We start from the raw sequence: 20,348 nt of genomic DNA, 5'->3' as shown, positions 1-20,348 counted from the left end.
TCTATCCCGGTTTCTTCATTCAGGAGCAAGTTTCTTGACTTCATGGAGAGCAGGAAGCAGTTGCTGAGTATGGATGAGTATCTCTTTCGATCCTGGTTCAGTTTGCTGCCTCTGGGAAGCCTCGTTCCCTATATGGAAAACTTCACTGAATGTTTGAGTCTCATGCCTGCTCGGGTCCTGGACTGTTTTCTAGGGACTCACTACAGGCTGCAACGGCTTCAGAAGATCTCTAAGATCTCAGAAGATCTCTTGGAGGTTTGTGGTTGGAAGTAGATTGTCAGGTCCTTGCTTAGTAAAAGCAGGTTACACACTGAACATTGAGTGCTTGTGGGTCTTCTGTCCTGAAGGGCAGGTTGGGGGAAGTGCTCAGAATTGCTGAAATAAGAAGTCATTATTTCTTAGGGTTAAAGTTTGACTTCCCAGAGTTGATTCTGGTTTAGTATATAGAGGACAAGGAAACAGTAGCCGTGTGTTAATTATGACTGTCAGAAGGCTCTGTGAAGATCACATGTGACATAGTTGCTGTCTTTCCTTTTATGCTTTTTGGGGTAAAGAAAATGGTATAAGGGCTGGGATGCAGCTCATTGGCAAAGCCCTGGGATTGATCCCCAGTTCCAAAAAAAAAAAAAAAAAACAAGAAAAAGAACCCCAACCCCCTCCAAAAAAAAGAAGAAGAAGAAGAAGAAAATGGTACAAATTTATAGCCTGCATTTTACCAGTGGAAAATGAAGATTGGCCCTTGAGCCCTTGAAGTCTCATATGCAGGGAGAACCAGACAAGTCCCCATGCCCTTCTCTCTTCTCAGCATAACAGCTGTTTTCTGGTTGAAACTTTCATATTTCCTTTTCTCTTCCCTGCCTTAGCATGTCGGGAATGTTTTCAAAATGCTCATGTACCTCGTGAACATCTATCAGGGCATGTAAGTAGAACAGCCAATTACTATGGGCTCCTATGTTGTGTGGGCTGCCTCCTGTCAAAGTGGGAGGGTGGTACACCGGCAAGTGCCCCAGTGTCCTCTGCGGTTGCCAATCCATCCATCCAGTTTTGTTTTTTTTTTTGTTTTTTTTTTTAAGAGAGAGTAAGAGTGGGAAAGAGAGAGAGAGAGAATTTTTTAATATTTATTTTATTTTAGTTATCGGCAGACACAACATCTTTGTATGTGGTGCTGAGGATCGAACCCGGGCCGCACGCATGCCAGGCGAGCGCGCTACCGCTTGAGCCACATCACCAGCCCCCATCCAGGTTTTTCTTTGTCCTTTTTCTTAAAGAAAATGAATAGGGCTGTGGATGTACCTCAGGGATTGAGCACTTGCCTAGCATGTGCAAGGCCTGGGTTCAGTCTACAGAACTAAAAACAAACAAACAAAAAAGCAAATCACGCTCTTGGGTGCTGAGATTTTTCTTCATTCCCACCCAATCTTTTGGCCTTTGTGTTTTCATTTATTTTTAAATGATCACTTTCATAGTGCAAATATATGTGTCCTGCATTTTTTAAATATTTGCTTCTATGGTTTTTGTAAGTTGGGCCAGTTTAAAACAAAAATCAAAGGTGGCCTTGCAGAATCATTTACTCCAACCCCTGTGTGTGACCTTTGCCACCTGGAGGAATAGCACATGAAACACAGAACAGGAATGTGCACCAGGGGCCCAGGTGTTCCTGGAGCCTCTCAGCACTGTTGGTCTCCCTCCTCAGAGCCCTTGGGATGTCTGGACATGGGGCACAGCACAGGATCTCCCTGCACGACAAGTCCCTGTGACTTTGCAGGCTTCTTTCTCGTATCACCAGGCTGTCAATTAGTAAATGTGAAACCCGTTCACACCAAGTGGAAGAAATTCCGTACACAGTGCACACTCATCTTCTAGTACCCTCCCTCTCTCCCTTCTGTATCTCTCTGATTTTTTTCTTAAGTTATATTTAAATTATTAGAAAGATTCATCCTTTGCTATTTTTTTGAATAAGGGAATGTATTTGAAAAATATTTTAACTTGGTTTTGATAGAGTTCCAACTGCTGAGCTAAGTCAAAATGACTGTGTTCCTTTCTCATCTCAGTCACAGCTTTAAGGCTTATTGTAATGATAGCCTAGAGGAGATCAAGTAAATGCCTTACTTGTGGTCATTTATTTTATTTTAAGTAATTAATTTATTTGCAGTACTGGGGATTGAACCCAGAGGCTTTCTACCACTGAGTCACACTCCAGTCCTTTTTGTTTCCTATTTTGAGATCAGGTCTTGCTAATTTGCTGAGGCTAACTTTGAATTGGGCTATTCTCCTGCCTCAGCCTCCTGAGGAGCTGTGAGTACAGGCATACTTGTACATCTTAAAAAGGAGAAGGGACTGGTAATTGATTGATAATTGGTATTGTTTTCTCATTTCCCAATGACTTCAATGATCTCTCTGGATCCTGGTGGGGGTAGGATTCTTGAGAAGACCTCATTAGAGTCCTACTTGACTGTGTGCCTGAAGCTCCATGAAGCTGTCTGCAGGATCACCAAACGCCTGAGGTTTTACGAGATCCCTGCCTTGTCTGCTGAGGTCATTTGCAGAATCGTTGGACTTAGACCTCCAGTGGTGAGTGGGATTTATGTACCAAATGTCATGCCCAGGAGAGGTCTGAGATTCCATGCAGCCTGATTTGGAAGGGAACTTGGGGTATTTTGGGAATCCTGGATGAGACAGAGTGGTGAAGTCAGCTGTCAGGTATTTATTTATTTGGCACCTCCTAGATGCTGGGTTCTGTTTTGTGCAGTCTACACACTTAGCTCTTAGCCTCACGAAAAGGATGACCCATTCTTTGTCGTTGATTCTATTGTTCACAGAAAACTAGGGCCTGTTTTCCCCTAAAAAAGCATATATCTATGCCTCATCTTCCCTGCAAGAACCCTTCTCTTCATGTTGCAACACAACACGGCAGCAGAGCCCATGTCCTGCTTCCCTGCTCAGGCCCCTGTGCCCCTCAGCCTGAAGTCATCCTCCCCCTCATGCCCCAGAGGGAACCTGACTTTGATTTCTGCCACTGGAGATGCTCTGCCCTTGGCCTTCACACTCAGTTCTCTCACCTGTGTCTCAGGGCAGCTTTCCTGCTGCTGTATTGGGAGCTCTGTGTTGCTATGCAGCTTCTCCACTGTGGGTCCTGAGCTTCTGCTGTGGGTGATGCAGAGTGGCATCTCAGGGCGACTCTCTTTTTAAACATTTTCCACTTCAGAACTGTGACATCAGGAATGGAGATGATTAAGTCTATATTTTCACTTTATTCCTTTCAGCCTTTATTCTTTAAAATACCACAGACACACTCTATTTTTTTTTTATGCCAGGGTTGAACCCTGGGGTGCTTAACCACTGGCTACATTTCCAGCCTTTTTTTTTTTTTGTATTTTATTTAGAGACAAGGTCTTACTGAGTTGTTTAGAGCCTTACTAAGTTTCTGAGGCTAGCTTTGAACTTGGGATCCTCCTGCCTTGGCCTTCTGAGCCACTGGGATTACAGGCACTAAAAATGATTACTGATAAGGTGTCTGCTTTCTCCCAGGTGGTACTATTTTATCCATCCCAGGTTAGTGCCAGTTCCCAATAGATGATGCTTTGGAAGTTTGTCAGTTATTTAGGATTTACTTTTCTGCAGAAGGAAATGTCCTCATTTGTTGTTTGGGGTCCCAGATCTGTGGTCACAAATGCTCTACTTGTGCTGCAAAAAAAAAAAAAAAAAAAATTGAAGTATTAAAATTGACCAAAACAGAAACATACTGGGGCAAGTGGGAGCCTCTTGTCGGGTGATCATCTGGGCGGCTGCCATGAGGATCAGAGCACAGTTCAGGGCCCTGCTGCTTGTTCAGCCTCAGGGTTGTTTCTGCAGTTCATTTATTGACCACCTCTGTACAGCCCTGGATGACACTAGGATGGGTCAGTATGGGACTGGGGCCACTTTTGGAGTTGGTGGAATGCTGGAGGCCTAGTACCAGGGAAATGCATGCCCCGCTGAGGCATCCAGATTGTCCTGGAAGGTGCTGTGCTGTTCAAGGACATTGTGCAAGGGCCCCTGTTTCAGTTTCCCTTGAGACCCCTCAGTGCTCTCCTGCCCTGCTCTCACCTGTGCCCTGTGCTCTGGTTACCCTGCCTGGAGCCCTGTTGTTGGTATGCCTCCCCAGCTCCTTGTGTTTCTCCACCTTGGCGCTTACTGTGGCTGAGGACCATGCTCTTCCCGCTGTCTGAATGGGTCATCTCTTCTACTCTGGCTGGTTCCTTCCTGCAGGAATGGCATCTGCTTGGTCACCTCATCACTTTGCCCAGATGGAGGCCCCAGGGTGGTTCTGTGAGCCTTGAGGGGGGCAGGAGGTAGCAGACCCAGGTTTTGTGGGCTCTGTAAGAGCACAAGCTGTGCAGCCCTCAGGAGCTCAGGAGAGGCCTCTCTAAAGAGGGGCCTGATGCTGGAGTTGCATGTGCTCCCTGGCAGATACCTCTGGAGTGCAAAGAGGGGCTGAGGGAGTGACAGGTCACCAGAGGCCTTGAGCCCCCAAAGGGGGTGGTTCTGTTGGTGTGGTCAGAGGAGAGGAGGAGAGAAAGTGGCTGTCCCCACAGAGTTGCCAAGGGAAGAGGACTGGCTGGCCTCAGGCCAGAGAGGGTCTACTTCACATCCCTGAGGAGTGGGTGCCAGGAGTTTGCATGGTCCACTGGCCCAGGGTTCTCTGGAAGCTCTCTGCTCATGGGTGCATTCTTCTCACCTGATCTGGAGAAAGCACAGGGCTCTTGTGTGTGCTCCCGCTGCTGGAGGCTCTTGTTGAGGTGGAGTCTGCTCAGGGACCTATAACACCCATGCCTTCTCCTCTCCTCATGTGGCCCCTTTTAGGGAAGCCCAGGGTTTTGGAGAAATGACAGTGCTTGTGTCAGTTGGGCTTCCAACAAGGACAGAGCTAGGAGGTGGCTTGGGTGTGGGGAGGAGCAGAACAGAGCTGGTAAACCTTCTTTTATGTGCCCACAGGACATGGTAGAGGACCTGGGAGCCACAGCCAGGAAAGGCTTGCTGACAGATGTCCTCCAGGGTGACCTGGCCATCACAAGATCCTGGCTGCGCACAGTGTTAGCAGAGAACATGTTCTGGAAGGGTTCAACTGTCCTGTTCACATACCCTGAGGAAATCCAGGTAAGCTTTGCCTGAGGCTACAGAGTCTCCACAGGCACCAGGGTGGGGAATCACAGAGCTGTGGCCCATCACCAATTATTGGCCTGAAGGCCTGGGCTCATCATGCACCTTGCCTCTGGCCCTGGCCCCTTCTCTGAGTACAGGACATTGCCCTTTGCCTGGCAGGAAGTCGGTAGGATGGGGTGCAGTCACGCTGAGGCAGGGGTTGCCAGGAGGACCATCAGGCTCTGCTTCAGGTCTGAGGCTGCAAGCCAGCAGTGTGGCACTGGAGAAAGAAGGCCAATATGATAGGAAGTGCCTTTATCTGGCAACTGAGTGAAGCCATTTGACAGGATGAACTCTACCCCCAAAGCCTGGGACATGGGAAGGACTCCACAATAGGCACCCCGGGGATGGTAGGGATGGCTAAGACCCAGTGGGATCTGGGAGCCTGAGTTCTTAGAGGGCTGCAGTGGAAGGAGGTGGAGGCAGGAGGTCCTGCCCGTCCCAGGCCTGCTCTTCAGCCTGGCTGCCTTATTCCCTGTCCTGGAAGTGGAAGGTTGTTCCCCTTCAGATACAGTCTTCCAGGGAGACTGTGGAACCTACTCATGGTCTTCACACAGAGTTGGGAGCAGGACTCATTGTGATGTGAGGCAGGGGTACCCCGACTGTATAGATTAGGATGGGCACAGGGCCAGAGAGTTGTTCATTTCAATCAAGGACAAAAAAAAAAAAATCCTCCCCCAACTACTTTGTGAAGTTTGATACCAACAGACTGAAATTCCAGGAAAACACAGTTGGATTATTAAATATTATTCCAGGATTCTAAGTGGTATAATCCCTAGTCATGAGTGAAGGGTAGCTGTGGAGCCACTGACAAGAAAGAATGTTTCTCAGTGCAGTAGTAATGATAAAAATTAATGAAATTAATTAAACATCTACTCTGAGGTGGTTGCTGCTGTTATTGCTGTTTTACAAGTAAATTTACCAAGGTCTGGGGAGATGGATGTGCTGTTGGTATTGTTCGAAGTCAAGGCTCTTTCTCACCAGGAGAAGGGAAATACAGAGTAAGGGGGGAAAGAGCTCTGTGGTATGGAAGGAGCTAGAGATAGCAATAGGAACTCATGATTTAGATAGTTGCCAGCTCTGTCCATCAAAAGTCCTATGGCAAAGGCACCCTGGGACCATGAGCACCTACAGAAATAATGATGCCCTGGGACCCGAGCACACCCACATCACATCATGGGTTTTCTTTTTTTTTTTTAATTTGTACTGGGGACTGACCCACGAGAACTTTACCAAGAGCTATATCCCCTGCCCTTTTTATTTTTTAATTTGAGGCAGAGTCTCACTAAGTTGCCCAGGATGGCCTGGAACTTGTGACCCGTCTATATCAGCTTCCTGAGTAGCTGAGATTTCAGGCATGTTCCAACTCACACGGCCCAATCACATCTTCTAACTGCCATTTCCCACCACACAATGCTATTCCTGGAAGAAGAGTCACCTCCATGAGTCAGCAGGAGATGCACAGGTGGGCCAAGAGCTCCTTGTGCTAGAATGTCAGGAAGTGCTGAGGCTGCAGGCCCATCACAGGGATAGAGTTAAACACATGTGGTGATCCAGACATCTCGGTTAGCAAGAGGACTTCATGTGAAGTCTGTGGTTGCCATGGTGGTCTGCCGTTGCTAGGTTTTTACTTTTGATGACTGAATGGTGGTCATGTTCATGATTGCAGAAATGGGGCCAAAAAAGCAAAGAAATTATCTGGGCTATCTTTGCAGTGTTTTGGAAGTCTGAAGTTATTCTGTACTTTTTAAGAAAACTGTTGAAGATGCTTACGTTAGCCAAATCTGGTACAATTTGATTACTAAAAGGCAAAATGATAGGAATAGATTAAAATTCATTGATAAACATACAGAAAAAAAGAACTAAGAAATGTGGAATAAATAATTACAATAGAAGACTATCACTCTGTAACCAAGGTACAGTAGCTGATGCAGGCAGGTATCACCTAGGAATCCTGAGATCAGTGGGGGCTCCAAGAGGAAACAGGATTTTCAGTGCCCCACTGCAGATGCCTTTATGGAAGAGGAAAGACGACTTTCACAGTGAAGAATTCTGGAAGACAAACCTTAATCAAGGGCCAACCTCTCTGTCAGCCCCGATAGCACCAACAGGTCTCATGGGCTGCTTGTTCAGGCTAGGTGTTTGATTGGGCAGCTGTAGCAAGTGCAGACATTTGGCCACATCTGACCTATACCAAGTGCATTTTTATGTGGTTTGACTTAGTAGTGTTCCAACCAAGCCTATTGTAATCATGGGAAAACTGTTAGTCAATTGAGTCAAGAGACAGTCTACAGAATGGCCTGAACTTTTCAAAATTGTCAACATCAGGAAAAGATAATGCCAGAGAACTTCTCTAGAAAAGAGACATGATCAGTAAATGCATTATGTGTCCCAAGGTGGACCCTGGATCCAGATGTCAGGTAGACATATAGAGGCACATGGGTAGGGCAGCTGCTCCAAGGCTCCTGTCCTCCTAATGCTGCCTGTCCTGAGGGCTTCTCTAAGTTGCTGAGGCTGGCTTTGAACTCAAAATACTCCTGAGCAGCTGGGACCATAGGTACCCCCATGCCTGGCTATTGCTGTATTTCTGTAGGATATCCCTGTGATGTTTACTTGTCCCTGTGGCTGTCACTTAATACATGGGTTTTGCAGGTCTGGCGGCGGCTGGTGGGAATAAACTTTCCTGCAGAGCATGGCTGGAAGGAGTCGCTGCTGGGGGACATGGAAGGGAGGCTCAAGCAGGTACCAGACATGGGGGACACCCTCAGAGTGGTGATGAGCCCAGACCATTGGCAGGACCTTGGGCTACGAGCAATGCAATGTGTGCAAACCCTGGGATCCACCCCAGCTTTGCATTTTTCTTTCGGATCAGGCCTCTGCAGTTTGACTACAGAAACATTTCAGAGTTCTAGTGTGACGTTCTTGAGAAGAGCCAGGGAATGGGATTGTCTGTCACCGGGCCCCTAGACATGTGTCATAAAGTACTTCATGTGCAGATGCTCCAAGGGACCTGCAGGTGGCAGCAGCCTTATTAAACACATTGACATGGAGAAAACACACACACATACAAAAATGCCCTTCATTTTGAATGAAACCCAGGAAAATTGGTTTCTACATGACTGTTTTATAAGGACCTGATCAAATGGATCTTTTTAGCAAGACAAAAGCAAGGAAAAATGGCTCATTTTTCAAAATTTGCATGTTTTTGCAAGCTGCTGTTCTGGCTGCTTTTTTGCAGCATGGGAAGAGACTAACGTGGTTTCATCTTTGCTCCTCTGGTGACAGGCAGGGAGGACATGCTTAGTGTAGGGCAGGGAGGAGGGGAGTCAGAATAACCACTCACACCCCACCCACCTCTGTTTGCAGGAGAGGCCTCTCTCCCAGATCTCTGCCTTCTGCAGCCCTCACTGGGACGCCGCTGGCTTCAAGGACAGTGTGGCCAGGAGCTTTGAGAAGTGTGTCATTGAAGCTGTGAGCTCTGCCTGCCAGGTGACCAATCTCTTCTTGAGAAACATGCTTGGGTTCATAGCTGCTTGTTGACATGGCCAGCTCCAGGCCCTAAGTGCTTGCCAGTTCCAAGGCCTGTGCTGATCAGGATTGGGTCCTAGGTGTCCCCTCCCTGGCTTGGGCCTCATGTGATCCAGTGCTGTCTACCCACTCCTTGAGATGAAACTTGGCTTCCTGCTGCAGAGGCAGCCATGCTTGCTGTGCAAAACCACAGCCATGCTCACATGCCTTGGTGCAGGTTATCTGGTGGGCTATGCCTCCAACTGCCCATTGTGATTGTTGCTGCTGGTTTATTATGGTTTGTTAACTCCTGCCCAATAGGTATACAGGAAAGGACCCCAAAGGTTGATAAAGCATCTATGGAAGGAAGCTTATGAAGATAAATAGACTCCATCCTTGTTGGTGTAGAGCGCTTGCCCAGCATGGGCAAGGCCCTAGATTCTCATCCCAAAAATGCAGAAAAAGGGGGAAAAGATTCTATCAGTTCACTTAGCTTTTTTCTGCAAAGTGGGTATAGGTTCTGTCCTACCTCGTGACAGGAGTAGTCCCCACACAATACAACTGTGGCTCTCCGATGGCCCCAGCACCCTGCTCTGTTTCCTACAGGACACCTCATGCCCTGCACAGGCCTCACCTACATTGTTGGCCAGTGGAGTCCCAAGAATTAGAAGTCCCTTCTACCAAGGAAACAGATTCTCATCTTTTTACATGAATAATACTTTCTAAGGCTTTCATTTGCTCTTTGCTCAGTGATTTAGTAACATGATAGTCACATGTCCTGTCACTCACCCTTGGAAGCCACACTTAGGTGGTGAGATGTGTTTGCAGGTGTGGGCACTACCAGCACAGTCTACCTGGCAACATTCTCATCAGCTCAGAAAGAAAGCACAGCTCTTCAGCTGCCATGTCCACCCTCCACCATGCTTGACCCAGACCCCTCCTCAGCAGCACCTAATCCCCCTTCGTCCTCCACAGACTGCTCAGGAATGAAATCACATAGGCTGTGGCCTTAAGCACCTGACTTCTTTGAGTGTGTGTTTAAGGTCCTCCATGCTGGAGCACCTGTCAGTACTTTGTCCTTTTTCATGGCTACATGTTGCTCATCATATGGACGCAGTGTGCTTTTATGTTCTGTTTGTCCCCTGATGGATATCCAAGCTCCCCCTGACTGATGGCTGTTATAAATCTGCTGCTGTGAACCATCATGCACGGGTTCTTGTGGACATGCTATTCATGCTGTCTATGCTTATGGTGAAGTGGCTGGATCACTTAGTACCTGTGTGATTCGAAGGACTGTCTGGCCCATTCCCACACTGGCAGGACCATTTCCATGTCAGTTGCCGGCTTTGGAGGGTCCTGACTTCTCCACACCCACAGCCTTTGCTCTCAGACCTGGGAAGTACAGTCTGGTGGTCTGGAGTGGTTTCTCTAATGACTCTGATATCTATGACCTCGGGTACCTTCTCATATGTTTATTGGCTATTTCTTTTTATGATGTCTTTGGAAAAATGTTCAGATTTTTAGCCCATTTTGTTCATTGGGTTGTAGTCTTTCCTTTATTGTGGCTTAAAGAGTTCTTTGGATAATCAGGTGCAAATCTCCTGTCAGATATGTGATCTGCCAGTATTTTCTCCCATTCTCTGGATTGTTTTCACTCTTGGTGGTTGTTTTAGAAGCACATGGATTTTTAATTTTTTTTCTCTCTTTCTCTTTGTGATAGTAGAGATTGAAACCAGGGGTGATCTATCACTGAGCTACATCTCTATCCCTTTTTGTTTCTTATTTTGAGACACAGTCTTACAACGTTGCCCAGGTTGACCTCAAACTTGCAACCTTCCTGCCTCAGCTTCCTGAGTAGCTGGGATTACAGGTGTGCTCCACTACTCCTGAGAAGGTTTTAACTTTTGGTGAAATTCAATGTGTCTATATTCTTTTTTCTTTTGTTGCTAGTACTTTTGACATCAAAGAATCTAGTGCTAAATTCTAGGTCATCAAGATTTACCTGTGTCTTCCTCTAAAAGGTTTTTGTTTTGTTTTGCTTTTGGCACCAGTGTTAAACCTAGCACCATATAGTAAACATGTGCTCTGTCATGGAGCAACCCCCTCTGAAAGCTCTAGAGTCTTAGTTCTTAACATTAATTCCTTTTTCTATTTGGTTTGAGGTAAGGGTCCAGGTACATTCTCTTACATGTGGAGATCCAGCTGTTTCAGACCATTTGAGGAAGGAACTGTACTTCACTCCTTGAGTGATCTTAGCACTCTTATCAAAAAGTCTGTTGACCGCAGCTGTGAGGGTCACCTCACATCTGTCCATGTCTCCACTGCCATTTCGTTTAAGTAGGTTGTAAAATTAAGAAGCATGTATTTTCCTGATTCATTATCCTCTTTGACATTGTTTGCTCTTCTGGATCCCTTGGGATTCCATATGAATTTTGGAATCAGTTTGTCAATTTCTGCAAGGAAAGCAGCTGGGATTCTGACAGGGATGGCTTTGAATCTGTAGGTCAGTTTGGAGAGTGTTGACCTCTTAAAAATGTCACATCTCATGGTTCTCTGAACCTAGAATGTCTCCCCATTTATATTGGTCTTTAATTTCTTTCAACAATGGTTTGCGGTTTGCAAATAGTGAGGTCTGCATTTCTTTTGTGAAATTTATTCCTAAGTACTTTATTCCTTTGCTATTGTGACCAATTATATTCTCAGGGCTGAGGTTGTGGTGCAGTGGTAGAGCGCCTGCCTAGCACATATGAGACACTGGGTTTGATCCTCAGCACCACATAAAAAAATAAATAAAGATATTGTGTTCATCTACAACTAAAAAAATTTTTTAAAATCATTTTCTCAATTTTGTTTTCAGATTGTTCATCACCTAGCACTTGGAAACAGGGCTACACCTCATCTCTGTGACCTGCAGCTTTGCAGGCTGGTTTCTTGGCTCTAGCGGGGCATACATGGGAGAATAGTTTCTGTGAGGTTTCAATGTAGATGAACATGTTATCTGCCTGTGAGGATAGTACTTCCTTTCCAATCCCAATACATTTTTTTTTTCCTTTTTCATGCCTCATTGCTTCGAATAGCAACTCTGGGACTGAGTAAGGAGTGAAATTGGCCATCCTGGTCTTGTTCTTGGAGTTTTGTCTGATATGTGTTCTGCATCTATTAAAATGATTGTGTCACTTTTTTTCTATTGGTGTGATGTATTCATGTTTTTGAGTCTGTATATGTGACACTAGAGATTGGACCCAGGGGTGCTTTATCACTGAGCCACATTGCCAGCACTTTTTGTTTTTCATTTTGAGACAGAGCCTCACTAAGTTGCTGAATCTAGCCTCCAACTTTTGATCCTCCTGCCTCAGCCTAGCCAGCTGCTGGGATTACAGGCATGTGTCACCACACCAGGCTTATTAACTGATTTTTGATGCTAAAACATGGTTTTATTCCTGGGATAAATCTCACTTCCCCATGGTCTATAACTTTTTATTTATTGCTAGTTAATGTTTTCTTTTATCCTTTTAAATGTCGAAAAGTATCTGTTGTTAGTTCACCCTGTGTTTTGTACTGATTACTGAAACTTTTTTGTGTAAAAATGTGAACCCAAAGAAGAAAAGTGTTTTGTTTCTTGGTGAAGCATCAGAAGGAGAATTGGAGTGTCTGTGGTGTGAGGGCAGGTAGCTCAGGATATAAAACGTACAACGTAGTAAAGTTTTCCTCATCTTGCTTTTGGTATTTTTCTTTGCAGGCAAGTCTAAGAGAAATACAGAAGCTGACAGTGAGCTGGGAGGGCATGTGACTTGGGGTTGTTGGGGTATGTTCATTTGTATGCGTGCATCTTCAAATCTCTGGCACCTCACATATGGAACCAGGCCACAGGGGAATGGATATGCTCTAGGAAACATTAAGTATTTTATATTTTCTGTTCTTTTTCTTTTTGCAGTATGAGGATGAAACCTAGGGTCTCCGATAAGCTAAACTCCCCCTTTATTAGGGGGATATCCCAAGCCTCTCTTCTGTGGTTTTTTTTTTTTTTTTTTTGGAGGCACTATAAAACTAGCTTCAGTAGATTTCTGAAATGCTATTGGGCGCTAACTTATGTCATTAAAAAATAAATCAGTAAAATCTTCTAAATTCTCTCTTTTTAATTCATTTTCTTTTAGTCTCGGATCAGTGTCCTAGAGGGAGTCTCTTGTCATGATTTGCATAAATTTGGCAGACTCGTGTCTGCTGTGATCACCAAGTCCTGGCCCAGGAACAACAGAGAAGGCCTGGATGAGATTCTTGAATACCTGCTTACGGGGCCAGATGTGAAGCAGCTCTTCAAGTTGTATGGTGCGTGTAGGGCTGGCTGGAGTTGCTGTCCTTCCTTGGGCAATAGAACAGGGCAAGGTACTTGACCTGATCCTCAGCCTGCATGTGCTGAGGTTTGGTAAAGGCAGGATGGGCAGAGGTGCCCAGGCAGGTGATAGGCATAAAGATCATCTAGCACTAGAGCCATTTTCTGCTGAGTGCCTGCTGGATACCTGCTCCTGAGGGGACACACTGTCCTTGAAGCAACCCCTTGAAAGTCCCCAAGGCCCTTGATTTCCAGTTGAGGGAATGGAAGTACCCAGGGTAGGTTGCTTAGCCAGGGTTTTGGAGACTTACTATTTCAAAGATAACAAGTGTTTGGAACTCAAATTCAAGCCCAGCTTGACTCCCTGTGAAGCCCATCTGTCACAGGTTGAGACCAATATTGATAACTAACAAAACATGAAGTGACTCTTCAGCCATTGCCTTCCCAAGTGTTGTGCATTGATTGCCCTGGAAATGATGGTGCAGGTTTATGCATAAAATTGCTAGATTCAGATCTTGTAGTGGAAACACTCTGGGTGTGGCAATAAAAACCCAGGGCAGATGATTGTCTGAGCCAAACCAGTTGTGTCCTTCCATGCCAGGAGACAAATAGGAGTAGCATGTGGTCCTGAAGGTGGCTGCTGTGTGCACGGGCCACAGCAGTCTGCTGGGGAAGACTATATTGTGTTACACTCCACATACTCAGCAGTATGCATCTAAGGCTCCTCCTTGTCTTTTCTTGGCTTCACGGTTCTGTTACTTTTATAACTGAGCAAAGCTCCCTTGTCTGGATGTGCCTGGGTTGGTCCATTCTCCCACTGAAGTTCATGTTAGCTGTGTCCATGTTTTTGTAATTATGAATGAAAGTCTGTATGGGTGAAGCTGGGGACTGAACCAGGGCCTCATGCCTGCTAGCCTAGCACCCCACCATCAAGCTGCATCCCAACCCTCTGCTATCTTTGTTTTTAATGGTAAAGATAAACTTGCTTTTCTCATACTACTCTATGGGCCTCATATTACTGTGAGATAAATAGTCTGGCAGTTAAACTAAGCACATTTTAAATTGTTGCCCTCTAAGTTGCTCCAAAAGCTCATGTTCCAGGTTTTGATCCTCAGACAGGCATAGGCAGAGCATGAAGCTTCAGCGTGGATCTGTCTCCTTCCTGGGTGTTATGCAGATTCTTCACTGCACCCATGGAGTGGCCTCTTATGTGTGAGCTTGTCCTGTTGCAGTTTATTTTTGTACTACTGCAGGGATTCCCAAGACAGGTGAATTTCAAAGGACATCATGTGTAGTCCAAGAAATACGTTCACTGTAGCATGGGCTCAGGCCTTCAACCTTGAGCACTGTGGTTCTCCTGGCTGACTTTGGCCATTGGGAGGGTCTCCTCCTCCCAGTCAGGAGATGCACTAGGGTAAGACCTGAACCTCACAGGTACATGAACAGATGAATGAGGCATCAGCACATCTGGAAACAAAACTCACTGCTGCCGGAGCCACATGGGCATGGGGCTGGTGTGAGGTTCTAAAAGCAAGGAGAGGGGGCAGCCCTCTCTCCTTGTTTTTAGAACCTCACACCAGCAGTGGACCATGACTATGCCACGGTTTTGGCACAAGGTTTCTGTAGCTGGTGGAATTGCATTTCTTGTCTTGTCATTAACTTTTCCCCCTTTTTCATTGTGTTTAGTTTGAATTCAACCAGCTCACTGTACTCCTTATCTTCTCAGGGACAGATGAGAAGCTCTTAGCCAACATCACAGAGGACGCCAAGAGGCTGATGGCTGCCGCCAGCTCTGTCTTCACAGAGGTTGCTGGTGATGTCCTGAATGGGCCCATATTGGTCAGACGGTTGGAGCTGATCCTGAAGCACAAAAGTCAGTTTCTGGACCAGTGGCAGTTAGGTGAGCTGAGGCCAGGCTGGTAAGAAGCCCGTGTTCACATGTGTGCTGGTTGTCCTTATCCATGCCACTGAGTGGAGGCCTCTCTGTCCTTCTGGTGGTGACTGTGGGGGCACTCCCTGGAAGAGAAAGGGGTGCCATGAAGTTTGTTTCCTTTGGCTGACTTTGTCATGATTTTCCAGAGAGAAAAAATTTTTCATTGCAAGAGAAAAAATGTGACATGGAAGAGACACTAGACTGGAGGATGGGCGAAGTCATGTTTCTGATGAGAGAGAAGAGACAGGTGGACAGCCTCCTGAGGCTGTGTGGGAAGGTGAAACACCTCGTGCAAGGTACTGCTCCTGCAGTCACGCTGGGCACCCTTGAGAGCTATAATGGGGACAGAAGCAGGCCACAAATAGTGGGGCCTTATTTGGCAGGGAGAAGCTTTTAAAACTTGTTCGTAGCCCAGTTTTCAATGCATTTGCCCAGGGAAGCAGCTTCAGCTTGTACATTCTTGTTTGTGTACATCCACGCCCATAGACATCTGCAATTTCCTAGTGTCACTGTCCTGTTCTGGCTTCCCATGGAGGAGAGGCGTAGATCTTTCTCCAGTCTGTGCCCTGCACATGAGGCTTCTTGCTGCTCTGTATTCCCAGTGGTGTCCTAAGTTACTGGCACATTCTTCAGGGTTAGGCCTTCACCATGGTGTGAACACAGAATTCACAAGTGGATCGTGCCATGGACCATGACTATTCCACGGTTTTGGCACAAGGTTTCTGTAGCTGGTGGAATTGCATTTCTTGTCTTGTCATTAACTTTTCCCCCTTTTTCATTGTGTTTAGTTTGAATTCAACCCCGAACTATATCAGCTGTATGAGTGGATGTCTCTGAAAAGTCTCCCAGACTAAGGGCTTATTTTCCCTGGTGGGGAGTGGCCCTCAATCTCCCCTTGCCTCGCAGGGTTGCCTTGTGCCTCCGGGCTGGTAGGACAAGCCCTGCATCCATGGCCTGCGCTTGACTCCTGTTTGACAGAGGGTGGTATCTGCTGCTTGCTGGGATGGAGGCACAGGAGGCCAGATACAGAACTGTGCCCCTGCTGTAGGTTGATCATTTGGCTGGGGACAGAGTTTCCTTCAGAGTGCTGCTTGAGTGCTGCATTGGGCCATCAGATGAAGCCTCACTACTGATCCTCTGTGTGAGGCTTATTGTCCTTCCCGGGATGCTCTGGAGAGCTGTCTGACCCTGGTGTCCTGAAGATGTCATAAAACTGTGCTTGACTGTTGATCTCTTTTCCATCTCCAGGACTGGGCACTGGCAGATCTTTGTCAGCTGGAGATCTAGTCTTAGAACTCTAGGGAGTTCCCATGAATTGGTTTATTGTGGTTTCCTTCTTGCTGGGTTCACATCAGCAGCTGCTGCGCCTCCTGGAACAGTTGCCTGATTCTCATAACATCTCTCCTGTTTGGGCTTTGCTTCCTGAGCCTTCTTCTCAACCTTCTTGTGCAGCCTTGGCATTGAACTCTTCATTTCAGCTCTCACATATATTTAATTTTAAGACACTCCCTTTTTTCTTTTTCTTTTTCTTTCTTTCTTTCTTTTTTTTTTTTTTTTTTGGTACCGGTATTGGTACCAAAAACCCTCTGAACTCTGAACTCAAGTGCACTTAAACACTGAGCCACATCCCCAGCCCTATTTTGTATTTTATTTATTTAGAAATAAAGAAATAAAAAAATAAAAGAAATAAAATATTTATTTTTATTGGTTCTTTTTAGTTATACGTAGAAATAGAATATACTGGCATAATTTTAAAAGCATGGAATATAATTTGTTCTAATTCATCCCCAGTATTTTTATTTACCTTAATTTCCTCCCATTCCCTGTTCCCTTCCCTCTACTCTACTGATCATTTTGCTATTTACTTAAGAGTTTTTCTAAAAATTAGTTTCTTGTGGATATACATGATGGTGAGATTCACTGTGGTATATTCATGGTCTATACACACAGGTATATAGGAAATTTAGGTTGCATTCATTCCACTGACTTTTCCTATCCCTTCCCTCCTCCCTTATATTCATTCATCTTTGTCTACTCTTCTGATCTTACTTTGATTATTTTTAATGCCCCCACCCCTGATTTTGGATTGATTTCCACATATCAGACATAATATTCAACCTTTAACTTTTGGACTGTGGCTTATTTAACTTATGATAGTCTCCATTTCCACCCATTAACCAAAAAAATAACATAAAACCATTTTTCTTTATAACTGAGTAATTGTAACACTCCATTGTGTACATTTACCACATTTTTGAGAGAGAGAGAGAGAGAGAGAGAGAGAGAGAGAATTTTTTTTTTTTTGGTAGATGGACACAACACAATGCCTTTATATAATTTTTTTATATGGTGCTGAGAATCGAACCCGGTCCCGCCCGTGCTAGGGGAGTGCTCTACCGCTGAGCCACAATCCCAGCCCCCCACATTTTCTTTATTCATTTGTCCAAGGGCACTGAGGTTGGATCCATTGCTTATCTATTGTGAATTGAGCTACTATAAACATCGATGTGGTTGAATCACTGTAGTTTGCTGATTTTTTTTTGAGATTGCATTTTGTTGGTTCTTTTTAGTTACACATGAGAGTAGAATTCACTTTGATGTAATTGTATAAGCATGGATTATATCTTTTATTGGTGGGCTGAGTAATTTCTTTTTTATTATTATATTCATTTTTTATTCTACTTAGTTATATATGATAGCAGAATGCATTTCAATTTATCATACACAACTGGAGTACAACATTTCACTTCTCTGGTTGTGCATTGTGTAGAGACGCATCATTTGTGCAATCATACATGTACGTAGGGTAATGATGCCCATCTCATTCTACCATCTTTTCTACCCTCATAACCCCTCCCCAACCTCCCCTTTGCCCAATCCAAAGATCCTTCATTCTTCCCACGCCCCCCCTCCATCATTGATCAGCATCCACTAAAGGGAGAAAACATTCCACCTTTAGTTTTTTGGGATTAGCTTACTTTGCTTAGCATTATATTCTCCAACTCCATCCATTTACCTACAAATGCTACAATTTTATTCTCTTTTAATGCTGAGTAATATTCCATTGTGTGTGTGTGTGTGTGTGTGTGTGTGTGTGTGTTTGTGTTTGTGTATATATGTATACCACAGTTTCTTTATTCATTCATCTTTTGATGGGCCTCTAGGTTGGTTCCACAGTTTAGGTATTGTGAATTCAGCTGCTATAAACATTTGTGTGGCTATGTCACTATGCTATGCTGATCCTAAGTCCTTTGGGTGTAGACTGAGGAATAGAATAGCTGGGTCAAATGGTGATTCCATTCCAAATTTTCAGAGGAATCTCCTTGCTGCTTTCCAAAGTGGGTACACCAATTTGCAGTCCCACCAGCAATGTATGAGTGTACCTTTTTCCCCACATCCTCACCAACACTCATTATTGCTTGTATTCTTGATAAATGTCATTTTGATTGGGGTAAGATAAAATCTTAGAACAGTTTTGATTTGCATTTTTCTAATTAGTAAAGATGTGGAACAGTTTTTTTTTATATATATATTTATTGATCAATTGTATATCTTCTTCTGAGAAGTGTCTGTTCAGTTCCTTATCCCATTAATTGACTGGGTTGTTTAGGTTTTCTTTCTTTCTTTTTTTTTTTTTTTTGGTATTGAGGTTTTTGAATTATTTCTATATCTTGGAAATTAGTGTTCTATCTGACGTGTGTGTGGTAAAATTCTGCTCCCATACCTCACTGATTGTATCTTTTGCTGAGAACAAGTTTTTGAGTTTGAATCCATTCCATTTATTGATGCTTAATTTTATTTCTCATGCCTTAAGAGTCTTGTTAAGGAAGTCGGGGCCTAATCTGACATGATGATTTGGGCCTACTTTTTCATCTGTTAGGTACAGTGTCTCTGGTATAATTCCTAGGTCCTTGATACACTTTGAGTTAAGTTTTATGCATGGTAAGAAATAGAAGTTTTAATTTCATTTTGCTACAGAGGATTTCCAGCTTTCCCAGCACCATTTGTTGAAGAGGCTATACTTTCTGCAGTGTATGTTTTTGGTACCTTTGTCTAGTATGAGAAACCTATATTTATATGGGTTGGTCTCTATATCTTCTATTCTGTAACATTGGTCTACAGGTCTATTTTGGTGCCAATACTAACCTGTTTTTGTTATTATTTTTCTGCAGTATAGTTTAAGGTCTGGTATTGTGATGCCCCCTGCTTCACTTTTCTTGCTAAGGATTGCTTTGGCTATTCTGGGTCTCTTATTTTTTCAAGTGAATTTCATGATTGCTTTTTCTACTTCTATGAAGAATGTCATTGGGATTTTAATAGGAATTGCATTAAAACTGTGTAACAATTTGAGTAGTATGCCCTTTTGACAATACTAACTCTGCCTATCCAAGAGCATGGGAGATCTATCTATCTTCTAAGGTCTTCTCTAATTTCCTTCTTTAGTGTTCTGTAGTTTTCAGGTTTTTCACCTCTTTTGTTAGGTTGATTCCCAAATATTTTGTATTTTTTGAGGCTATTTTGAATGGGGTAGTTTTTGTAATTTCTCTTTAAGTGGATTAATCACTTATGTATAGAAATGCATTTAATTTATGGGTATTGATTTTATATCCTGCTACTTTGCTGAATTAATTGATTAGTTCTAGAAGTTTTCTGGTGGAATTTTTTGGATCTTCTATATATAGAATCATGTTGTCGGCAAATAATGATAGTTTGCGTTTTTCTTTTCTTGTGCATATCCCTTTAATTTCTTCTGTTTTTCTGATTGTTCTGGCTAGAATTTCAAGGACTTTGTTGAATAGAAGTGGTAAAAGAGGGCATCCCTGTCCTGTTCCAGTTTTTAGAGGGAATGCTTTTATTTATTTATTTATTTATTTATTTATTTATTTATTTATTTATTTATTTTCATTTAGAATGATGCTGGCCTTGGGCTTAACATGGATAGCTTTTACAGTGTTGAGGTATGATCCTAATATTCCCAGTTTTTCTAGTGTTTTGAACATGAAAGTGTGCTGTATTTTGTGAAATGCTTTTTCTGCATCTATTGAGATGATCATCTGATTCTTGTCTTTAAGTTTATTTATGTGATGTATTACATTTACTGATTCCATATGTTGAACCAACCTTGCTTCCCTGGGGTGAACCCCATTTGATCGTGGTGCACTATCTTTTTAATATGTTTTTTGTATGAGATTGGTCAGGATTTTATTGAGAATTTTTGTATCTGTTCATCAGGGATATTGGTCTGAAGTTTTCTTTCCTTGATGTGTCTTTGTCTGGTTTTGGTATTAGGGTGCTGTTAGCCTCATAGAATGAGTTTGGAAGGGTTTCCTCCCTTTCTGTTTCATGGAATAATTTGAGGAGTACTAGTATTAGTTCTTCTTAGAAGGTCTTGTAGAA

The 20,348-nt window shown here is 44.0% G+C and overlaps 1 pseudogene; it reads left to right on the top strand.

The window, feature by feature from the left end:
* The window catches only part of LOC143386112 (E3 ubiquitin-protein ligase RNF213-like), a 104,299-nt pseudogene that overhangs the window by 23,925 nt on the left and 60,026 nt on the right, over positions 1 to 20,348 (top strand).

This window comes from Callospermophilus lateralis, chromosome 17 (genome assembly GCF_048772815.1).
Source record: "Callospermophilus lateralis isolate mCalLat2 chromosome 17, mCalLat2.hap1, whole genome shotgun sequence".
Classification (NCBI taxonomy): domain Eukaryota; kingdom Metazoa; phylum Chordata; class Mammalia; order Rodentia; family Sciuridae; genus Callospermophilus; species Callospermophilus lateralis.
This window is presented reverse-complemented; position numbering and strand designations above follow the sequence as displayed.